An 11,399-nucleotide genomic window follows, 5' to 3' on the forward strand; every position below is an offset into this window, starting at 1 on the left:
GGGGCTGCTTCCACACCGCGGCGGCAGAGCTGGGTCGCCGCAGCAGAGGCTGTGCGGCTCTGCAAAGCTGAAAGCGTTATCTGGCCTTTTAAGAAAAAGTTTGCCGAGCCCTGTGTTGTGTGAGGCCAGAGAACTGTACCCCGCTGAGCTAAGCTGTGCAGACAAAGCACGCCGCTCTCCCGGACGGGGGATGGTCAGTAACCAGACAGCTATGATGCAGAGTGAGAGAGGGGACAGCTGGGCACAGAGTCCCCAGGAGGGCCGATGGGATCAGGAACGGCTTCCCCAGGGTGCAGAGCCCCCTCACTGCCGGGCTCCTCAGTTAGGCAAGAGGACAGAGGCCCAGAGGCAGGGCGAGCCCCCAGAGTCCATTCCTTGCCACCTGTGCCCACCTGGGGCTGCATTTTCCTGTGGCTCTGTCCCTGATTCAGGGGCACCAGCCATCACTTCTGGGTCCTGGGACACGATTCAACCCACAACAGACCCTTTCTACTCTGTTCCGTGGGCTACATCCATGCATCCTTTCTTCCAGAAGATTCAGGAACTTCAGGCTGATCTCAGCACAGCAACCTCTCCTTTGGTTCGTCCACTGAGCAGCTGGCCAACCATCTCTAGCCTTTTGGGTGTCTCAAGTGGGAGTCAAGCACCAGTCCAGCACCCCATAGTGCCAGGGATCCCATCCTCGCCTCCCTGAGAAGCTCCGACGAAGCCTCTCTCGGTCTTGAGGTGAGAGGCAGGCACCTTCCTCTCCTCGTCCTCACAGAGGAGGAACCTCACATTCAATAAATAAGCCCTTTCCTCAGATTCCCCAACAAACTGATGCTCAACCCAAAAAGGGCTGTAAGATTTGTAAAACAAGTTTAAAAATGTTTCCTTTTAAAATTGGCCTTTTACTTCCAGTGACTCTGGGAACCAATACCTATCATCTTAAGATCTCAGCAGAAACTTCTATCCTGTTTCACTGCCTCCTCAGACCCGAAGCTGGAGACCAAACAGCCCTTCCCAGATGGCCTCCCCGACTGCCCAGTCAGAGAGAGGTCTCCAGGAGAAAGACGCCTCCCGGCGTGGCCCCCAACAAGGTCCTGCCTGCTCTGGGGACACGTCTACTGTCAGCAGAAACCTGTGTGGTGGGGAAGGAAGCTCACCGGGCCCGGTGTAGTGCCAGTTCCTTGATCTGTGTGACCCGCCACAAACCGGGCTGAGCCTCATTTTCATCATGAAATGGAGACAGAAAATAACACAGTCCCAATTTCCCAGAGTCATTGTCGGAATCCAGTGTGTGGGGTATAACCCAAGTGGGTCCAATGACTTCATTCAGCTCCTGGACCACAAGTTTTAATTGAAGGCTCCTGGGCGACCCAGGGCTTCTGGGAAGGGAAAGGATGGGAGTCTTGCCCTCAGAGGGTTTACCAGCTCGTTGGGCAGAGAATATACACACGGCTGAAAACAGAAATAACCACCCATGTCCAGTAAAGCCACAGGGAAGATTCGCACGTTGGCCGCGGGCCCCTAGTCGAATCGGTCACAGTATAACTCAGTAGAAGAAGGAGACTCTTGGTTTGGGATGGGAGGTGGGCCCAGAGCAGGGCCCCAACAGTACGATTGAGCTGGGGCGTGGGTGAAATGTCTCCCAGTGGTGTTCCTGAGAAGGCCCGGACAAGTGTGCATGGTGAACAGAATTACACACTTGCCCCACGTGTTTGTGTATTTAGATTCACAAACCAGATGGCAATGGAATGCAGGGACTGCTGCTCCTCTGAGCAACCTCGGTGGCTCATGGGAATTACCTGAGCGGCGTTAAGAACTACTGAGGCCTGGGTCCTCCCCCAAGAGACTCCCATATGCTTGATTTGGGATTTGATCTGGGCACTGGGATTTTGAAAGCACCTCGGGGAGTCTAATATGCAGCCAGGGTTCAGGACCATTGCTAGCCTCAACCTGCAATGGGAGCAGTCCGGCTTCTGTTTAAATAAAAAAGTGCTGAAAGAGAAAGCAACTTTATTTTTAAATGTCAAAATGCCAGGATGGGGTGGTGGTGGCAAATTTGCGCACTACCTTTGCCTGCCTCCAGCCACTGCCCCCACATTCTTCCAGCTGTTTCAATAAATTCAAGCTCCTGCTCAAAATGCTTCTTTCCCTTACTGGAAAATTCTATTCCCAGGAAACTCCCTCCCAGCTGTGGAGGCATCTTGTTCTTAGTGCTTTGCTACGCTTGTCAAAGCGCTCTGATCCTCCAACATCATGCAGTTTTGTTCAAATGTCATCAAATTGCAAAGAATTTTCCAGGAGGGCCAGAGGAGCCCTTCCCAAGGAGGCCACCACAGCAGCAGAGGCCAAGTGGAAAGTGCACTGGACTTGGGAGCCAGGATCCCCCCCGGCCCAAGTTCTGACATGACCACTAACTGGCTGCCCCTGTGAGCCCGAGCTTCCACATCTGTGGAATAGGGGAGGCCTGGTTGACCCCAGGTTCCTCCTCACCCTGGCTCTCTGAGACTTCAGAAGCTGCTCCAAGCTGAACACAGCAGGGTCTGAGGGCAGCTCACCTCCAGGCTCTGCTTCCTGGGGCTTCCGCCAAGCCCTGGGCCTCTTGCCCAGCGAGCAGCGGGCACAAGGGGCCTTCACAGAGTGTCTGCGTGGTTCTCCTCGGAGCAGGGGCGGGGAGGCGGGAGTCTCACAGACCTAACACAAGGCCTCGTCTGTGTCCAGGCGGAGGGAGGAGTGGACCGAGCCGCCCATGGGGATGCTTCCTTGCCTCTGGATTTTTCCGTGGTCTTTTTCAGAGCCTTTCATTTGATCATCCAGTAACCCCTCAGCAGTGGAGACCGATGAGGACAATTAGCTCCATTTCACGTTGAGGACGCCGAGGAGCTGAGGCACGACGAGGCAAAGTGGGGCTGCAGGATGCCGTGTGTCAGAGCAGTCGAGAGCATCTGCTGTTCTGACATTTAACTGCCTTTTTAAAAAAAAATGGAACACTTCACGAATTTGCGTGTCATCCCTGCACAGGGGCCATGCTAACTTTCTCTGTATGGTTCCAATTTTAGTCTGTGTGCTGCCGAAGCAAGCACGCCATTTAAACTTTCTAAACCCTCAATTTTCTCACCTAAAAAAGTAAAAACTCTTAACTGCTCTGGTAGGCCTGCCCACGCTCTGTGGTGAGGGAGGCTCAGGGACACCTTTGGGCATGAGGTGGGACCCAGGAGTCAAGTCAACGCAAAGGCAGGGCCCTGAGACATCCCTGACAGGCAAAGTGGTGTTCTAGAACTTTCTGTATTTCATTTCCTATCACCCTCACAACAGCCCTGTCTGTCAGGCACTCTTGGCCCCGATTTGCAGAGGGAGAATGAGAGACTGAGAGTCCACACACATGAGCCAAACTCAGTTCTGAGTCCTGTTCTTCCACTACCCTGTGCTGCCCCTTGGATGTGGGTGTAGCTCACGAGGCAAGTTTTCAGTCTGTTATCCTCTCCGTCCAGACACATAGATAGACAGACAGCCTGCAGGACGTGGTCAGGCTCGGCCCCAGGTACCATCGCAAGCAAACAAACCAGGGAAGGAAACTGCTGAATTTGAGAAATATCTCATACTTTGAAATCATCCCCTTCCTCGGACCAGAGGGAGTCTTTACAAAGAAATTTTCTAGGGATTAAAGAGTTCCATACTTTTTAATAACCTAGGAAAACCAGAAGAAGAGAGACTTAAACATTCATCAAATCTCCAGAGGGAGAATGTCTTTTATTAAACTTGGAAATCACTGATAAAATCACGAAGGAGAGATTAGCGGGTTTGACTACAGAAAAATGTAAATTTTCTGCATTAAAAAAAATGAAAAGGGACAAGTGGGGAGAAATATTGGCAGCAAATAAGGGAGATAAAAGGTTACTATCTGTTTTTATGTATTTATACTCTGCCTCCTTCCTAAACAGTTCTGAGGAGGGCATGTTACACAAAGAGCGCATATAAACTGAAGGTGTAAACACCAACACAGAGCCTTACAGATAAATAGGGGCGCGAAGAAGCCGTTTACATAAAACATTTTAACCAGTAAACGGATTTACAGAAAAATGTCCAACCTAGCTCATCACCAAAGAAGGGCAACGTCAAACAGAAAAAGCATTGCAGTGGGCACCCAGGGGGCACATCCGAGTGTGAGCGCAATTACACCCCACCATTCTTGAGGACAATCGTATGGTGGTGGTACCGAGAACTACAAAAATATTTCTTCTCTTCAGCAGAGTAATCTTACCACGGGGGAATTTTGCTGAAGATTCTAAAATGGGGAAAGCGTGAGATGCACGAAGAGGCTCACCGCAGCTTTAGGAAACAGGCTACACACTGAAAATGGCTTAACCGCCCTAAAGCAGAGAAATGGTTAACTGAAGTTTGCCCCATCCACCTAAGGAAATCCGACGCAGCTTTTACAAAAGAAGTTCACAGAGACTTATGGGGACTAAAAATGCCTACAACAAAATGTTAAGTTTAACAAGCTGGTAAAAAAAAAAATACATAAATAAAATAAAAAGCAGGATAAATACTTGGAATATTCGTAATATATAATTCATACTATGAATATAGCTCTGTGAAAAAATAACAACCATGCAAAGATGAGAAAGGCACCTGTGCTCCCAACACGTGCAGACCCCAGGATGGGGGTAGAGATAGAGACCACACACCAAATGCCTAAATACTAAAGAAATAATTATTTATGAAATAGTTATGAAGTTAATTTAATAACTAATAATTTGCATTAATATATATTGAATGTAAATATGAAATATTTAAATTAGATCATTGATTAAATACTAAATTATTGACTAATTCAAGCTAACAAATGTCACATAAAATGTCAAATATCCTCTTACCTTGTGGTAAGTTAAGATGCCTATTGTCCCTAGAACAACCACTAAGAAAATAACACAGTTGAAAAACCAACAAAGAAATTAAAATGGTAGCTATTTAACACAAAAGAAGTCAGTAAAGGAGAAACAGGAACAAAACAGACATGAGACGTATCAAAAAGGTAGATATAAATCCAGTCATATCAGTAATTACTGGTATGGGCTGAATGCTTGTGTCCCCCCCAAATCTATATATTGAAGCCCTCCCTCCCGATGTGATGGTATTTGGAGGTGGCGCCTTTGGGAGGCAATCGGGTTTAGATGAGGTCACGAGGGTGGGGCCTCCATGATGGGATTAGTGTCTTCATCAGTAGAGAGAACCCAAATCCCTCCCTCTGCCACATGAGGAGGGAGAGAAGAGGCAGCCATCTACCAGCCAGGAAGAGGACGTGAATGGGCCAGCACCTAGATCTTGGACTGCCAGCCTCCAGAACTGTGACAAATAACTGTTGTTTAAGCCACACCCCTCCCCCCCAACCCCTGGCAGACTATGGTGTTTCGTTAGAGCTGCCGAACTACTGAGACAATGACATCGAATCAGAGCGGCTCTATTCCTAATAGCACCAAACTAGAAATAACTCAAATGTCTATCAGCCAGTGAATAGATACACAATGGAATACTAGTCAGCAATCAAAAAGAAGCAAACTACTGACATGCTATAACGCAGATAAACCTCAAAAACATTATGCTGAGAGACAGAAGCCGGAAGTGAAAGACGACATGTTGTAGGATTCCATCTATGGGATGTGTCCCAAACATCCAGAGTGGCTGGCTGGGGCTGACAGTGTAACAGGAGTGGACTGCAAATGGCCACAATAGTTCTTTGGCGGGGGGGTGATGGAAATGTTCTAACACTAGATTACGAAGATGGTTATGGTGAGGCACAACTCTGTACATGCACTAAAAAATCGTTGAATGCAGCATTTCAAATGCGTGAAATTTATGGTACACAAATTATACCTCAGTAAAGCGGGGTTTTTTTAATATGCTAAAACTGTAAAAATTTGTGCCATAAATGATACCATCAAGGTGAAAAGACAACACACTGAATGGAACAAAATATTTTTTGCAAATCATCTATCTGATCAGGGACCTGGATCCAGAATATATAAAGAACACTTATAATTCAATAAAAAGATAACCCAATATGAAAACGAGCAAAAGAGCAAAGCAGACATTTCTCCAAAGAAGATCTGGAAATGGCCAAGGCACACACGAGAAGATGTTCAGCACAGCTATGAACAGGACAATGTTGCTGTCTTCCTGGAGCAGGTGGGAGGAGACAGAACAAACAAATACATTACAGAAAGCATGCCTGTCTGTCTCAAGCACTGAAACACGCCTGGCTTCTTCTCCTTCTAAGGCTTCCTCTGCCTTGTACAGGGAGGCACCTATAGACCATGAATAGACTCGGAGTTTTAATGGATCACTCCTTGAAGAAATCCACCCAAACACCACTGTGAGATTTGACTCCACAAGGAGCATTCCTGCAGTAGGAGGGGACAGACTTTAAGTCATACTCACTCATGCATTCATTCATTCATTCATTCATCCACTCAACAGGTTGTTTGAGCCTCCTGTATTAGTTAAACCATCTTTGTCTGCCAGTAATAGGAACCTAATTTAAACTGGCTTAAGCATAAAAGGGAATTTGTTGGCTAAAGTAACTGAAAATGGACAAGGGTGGCTTGATCCAGGTGTACAAACAGCATCGTCAAGAATTTCCCCCTCAGACCAGTCTTTCTCTGGTTGGCTCCATTCTTGAGGGAGTGCTCCCTTAGTGGATGGCCCCAGAATCTCATCTTCCAGTTCAACACCCCATGGACAGTGAGCTTTTCCTCCACAGACCCAACTCTCTCTTCCAAGGCTCCTTCTGCCCCTTTCACCCCAAAGTCCTGCCTGGGTTCTTACTGGATTGATGAGTCCTGACTTAGCCTTGACTCATGACTGAGGTGGGGGTCAGCCCTGTCCAGAGCTCAAGGATTGAGAGCAGGGGAAGTGGTGGCTCCCAGAGGAAAACTGAGGTTCTGGAGCAGAAGCAGGAGACCAGATGCCACATAAGCAAACCAAAATAACCCATGTCCCTACATCCTTTGGTACCAGGCCCATCAATCACTATCTTATCTTACATATGTGATGCATATAGAATATGACAGAGAAAATATTGTGGAAATTCAGAAGGGAGGGATTATCTTTCCATAGAGGGAATCAAGGACCAACTAATGGAGGAAGTAGCTTGTGAACTTGACTTTGAAGGATGAGTGAAATTTTTTGTATGTATCCATGAGAAGGGGGCACTCCAGGCTGACCCAAGGGGTGAAGGCAGCAGACTATAAATGGGGAAACTTAATGGGTCAGTGTGGCCAGAAAAGAGGCCTGGGAAGAGGAGCTGTGGCCTGTGTGGGAGGGAGGAGGGTGGGCATCGGACCTCAGATGCCAGGATAAAGAGCTTAGACTGACATCGAGAAAGCAGGAAAGCACTGAAGGTTTTGATCAGGGCAGTGCTATCATCTGGGACATTAATCTGGTTGGATTTAATGTAATTTAAAAAGGTGGGGGTGGGGACTGGAGAGCAGCCAATTAAGAGACTCCAGAAGCGGTCTATGCAAAAAGCATCGAGCACCTGAATGTCCCAATGGCACCTCCAACCCAGCACGTCCAAGACGGAAGCCAGCGGGCTTCACCTTCCCCATCCCACTTCTCTGCCTGTGTCCCTGGTCCTAGCAGATGGCATCTGCGTCCCCACAAAGTCAGCCTGGAATCCTCCCTCTTCCATATCCCCCACAACAGACTTATCTACAAATCTGGCTTGTTTTTCCTCCTAAATGTTTCTGAATGTATTTGTGTTGTTCCTCGGCACCACCTTTCTCCTCAGGCCCCCATCATCTGTTGCTTGGATGGCTTCTACAGCCTCCTAACTGGCCTCCTTGCCTCCACCTGGTCCCCTTTCAATGCTCTACATGGCAGCCAGAGTCCTCTATTTAAGTTACAGCCAGCCGGGGACTCTCCACTGACCAACCCCTTTCAGGACATGGTCTCAGCCTCACATCTTCCTGCCCTCCCCATGTCCCCCCACTCCCCTCCCCCCACCATTCCAAGCTGCTTCCAGTGCACCAAATGTAGTAGGACCTCTTTCCCCTCTGGACCTTTGCACATGCTGCTTCCTCTGCTCTCCCCCTGTTCTCTCTGTTCTTGCTGTAGAGCTGGAGGGAACGTGCTGAGGAGGCTGGGGGACAAGAGACAGGGTTGGGAGAGAGCTGAGAGCCTCTTGTGGTGGACACACTCCTGTCTACCGAGTCCTTGCCTTCACAGCAGCCCCCCTTTTGTGGAACCACCCCCCACACTCAGCTGTGTGAGGCAACAGGAGCCACCATCTTACGAGGTCCTGCCTCCCTGCCACAGCTGTCCACCCTCCTGGCCCCAGCTCTGCATTCCAGCCTGCAGGAAGGGGGGACGGAGGAAGTGTAGGGCAAGCACATTCCTTTTAAAGAAGTAACACAGAAGTTGCACGCATCCCTTTCACTCCATTCTATCAGTAAAAATGTCATCGTACTTCGCTGCAAAATAGTCTCTGGTTAGTTGGACTTGTGCCGTTACTAAAAAGCTCCATTCCTGAAAAGAAAAAGGGGGAGGATGGCTCATGGGGGATCACAGCTTCTGCCACATACCCCTGAGAGCCACCAGAGTGTCCAGGGCCTGACTCTATATTTGGGGGGTTGGAGGCTTGCCTACGTGGGGACTGTAGGGGTTATAGTAGCAAACCGCCCCCAAAATCTAGTGGCTCAAAACTGCAGCCACTTTCTCGGCTCACAATTTTGTAGGTCCGCGATTTGGCGGGGCTCAGTCAGTGGTTCTTCCGCCGGTCTTGCCTGGGGTCAGGCATGGGGCCGCAGTCACCTGGTGGTTTGATTAGGGCTGGACAGCCTAGCACGTTCTCGCTCATGTGTCCAGCAGTCGGCAAGCTTTAGGCCGACATACCTCCGTTCTCCGCGTGGCCTCTTCAGCAGCCGGCTCAGGCCCATCCCCATCATGCTCTCTGCCTTCCAACCGTGGCCGAAGAGAGGGCAACCCTCATGCACGAGTGGGATTCAAGCCTCTGCCGACATTTGCTAAGGTCCCATTGGCCAAAGTAAGTCACATTGCCAAGCTCGGATTCAAGGGAGGAGAGACAACTTCACCTCTCGATGGGAAGGGCGGTAGAGTGACATGGCTCAGTCACATGGGAGGGGTTATTCATAACATCTGCACCAAGAGTCTTCGGAGGTGACCTCAGGCTCCACCCATAGAACCAGGAATGTGTTTCTTTGTTCGTTCAGGCTCTCGTGGTGTCCCACAAAAGGCTCTCCAGAGCCTCAGGGAACGGGTTCCTTTTTTCTCAGAGTACATATGACCTCGCCTTGTGTCTGAAGAGCTGCCAGGAACCAAGGCAGTCCCTGGGAGCAGGAGCTCTTGGCCTGTCTCTGGTGAGCTGCAAGGTCTCCCCCGTGGCCCCTCCTTCCCCTCTGCGCCTGCTCCATTTTCCTCTCTGTGGATTGCTCTAGTCCTGTCTGCCTCCAGCAGCGGCTCCCTCGCAATCTCTGCTCACCCTGGGCGTCAACCCCCAGCACCCTCTCCCCTTCCGGCCCTGCTACTCGCTGGCTCCGGCTCCCCCTGTTTCCCAATTCCAGAAAGTAGCCATACCATTGGCCAGCTCGATCATCAGTCCACCGCAGGGTGGGTGGCAGGCCAGCCTACGGATTGGAGCGGAGCCTGTGTCTGGAGCTCAGGTGCCCACAGCTCATCCAGTCACCTGGGGAGGGAGGGGGAGGGGGCAGAGAGAGAGCGCCTTAGTGGGTGGCATAGTGTCCACACCCCACCCCTGCAGAGATCTGTCCATATCCTGATCCTTGGAACCTGTGAATGGGACCTTCTATGGAAAAAGGGGCTCTGCCAGTGTGACTGAGGATCTTGAAATGAAATCCTCCTGGACTATTCAGGTGGGCCCTAAATCCGATCACCGGTGTCCTTATGAGAAACATATGGAGGAGAAGACAGACACAGAGGGAAGCCAGTGAAGATGGAGGCGAGGTTGGAATTCTGCAGCCGCAAGGCACGAATCCCTGGGAGCCACCAGAAGCTGGAGGACACGAGGACGGATTCTCCCCTAGAGTCTCTGGAGGGAGTGTGGCCCTGACAACACCTTAAAGTCTAGCCTCCAAAACTGCGAGAGAATTAATTTCTGTTATTTTAGGTCACCAACTTGGTGGTTAATTTGTCACAGCAGCTCTAGGAAATGAAAAGAGGCTCATTGCTCAAAACGCAGCCACCCAGGAGCTGAACCTGGAGTAAGGCAATGTCCCTGCGAACGCCGCGCAACCATAGAGGACGGACCTCCTTCCCCACCAGGGAGTGGACCCTCTGCTCTTCCCTCCAAGGCCTGAGAGGTGCAAGGCAAACGGCCTGCACCCCAGCATACTACCCCTACATTCACGCTCAAAAGCTTTCGAGAGGCCTTAGGAGTAAAAGGAAGGAGCATAGGATCCTGGGAAGTGTCCTGCTTGGTTGTCTGTGTCTGAGGGAGCAGAGACCTGAGCGGCCTTTCACAGGCTGGGGGAAGGATCCAGGGACGGAGAGGAGGCATGGAGAGTCCCATCCTTCATGCCAAGCACACCAGACTTCAGTTCACACAAATCAGAGAGTCATGGGAGATTGGGACCAGAAGGGACCTTGGTGTTCAGTCCCTAACTTTGTGACAAAGAGGCAGAGGGCAGAGGGAGGAGTGACTTACGAGCGTCCCCCACAGGGGTCTGCTCACCACATCCAACCCCGTCCCCTTCCCATGCGTTGGGTACTCCCCGGCATGCCCTGGGCAGAGACAAATATTTTGCCTTTATTCACATCTCAACATGTGGCAAAATGTCTCTTCTATTTCTCAGTTCCCATGCCTCTTCCCTTCTTCCTGGGATACCGTGGCTTCTGAACCCCTTGTTCCCACCAAGCACAGCTGAGGAAGTAGGGGCAGCCGCTCTGCTGAGCGCACGGGAAGGATGACCCGAGGGACGCTGGTCCTCCAGCCTGGTGGGAAAACTCTGGGAAGCCTCGGCCTCCGGGGTGCATGGGAGGCCCCCTGGCAGCGTGGTTCTAAGTTCCATTCGGCAGGGAAACCAGAAGCCATAGGCAGAAAAGAGCAGTCCATCTGAATATGGTCATTCTGTTTTATAAGAGCAAGGAAAAAAAATTGAATTACCTGATTTTTATTAAGGATGGGAACAAATGTTAAGTATAATCTTTTAAGATGAATTTCAGCTGATATTTTGGATAAATAATGCTGCCTCTGATCGACACTTTTCTCTGTCCAGACTGAAGTTTTGTATATATATCCTACTTAATCTTTTTTTTTTTTTAAGAGTTTATTTAAATCTTAAAGCACAAGCAGAGGGAGCAGCAGAGGGAGAAGCGGACTCCCCACTGAGCAGGGAGCGCAACGTGGCACTTGATCCCAGGGCCCTGATATCAAAGCT

The 11,399-nt window shown here is 50.0% G+C and overlaps 1 long non-coding RNA gene and 1 other non-coding gene across 2 annotated transcripts in view; both read right to left on the reverse strand.

Moving 5' to 3' along the window:
- Positions 1-2,961: 2,961 nt before the first annotated feature.
- On the reverse strand, positions 2,962-3,068 carry LOC123786169 (U6 spliceosomal RNA). The gene has a single exon (XR_006777900.2). It is a non-coding gene; the product is annotated as a U6 spliceosomal RNA (small nuclear RNA).
- A 637-nt stretch (positions 3,069-3,705) lies between these two features.
- The window catches only part of LOC123785906 (uncharacterized), a 35,145-nt gene continuing 27,451 nt past the window's right edge, over positions 3,706-11,399 (reverse strand). Inside the window, exon 6 of the long non-coding RNA XR_006777816.2 lies at positions 3,706-9,688. This is a non-coding gene — a long non-coding RNA (uncharacterized LOC123785906). The remainder of the gene's footprint in view (positions 9,689-11,399) is intronic.

This window comes from Ursus americanus, chromosome 7 (genome assembly GCF_024610735.1).
Source record: "Ursus americanus isolate L20-20 chromosome 7, mUrsAme1.1.p, whole genome shotgun sequence".
Lineage (NCBI taxonomy): Eukaryota > Metazoa > Chordata > Mammalia > Carnivora > Ursidae > Ursus > Ursus americanus.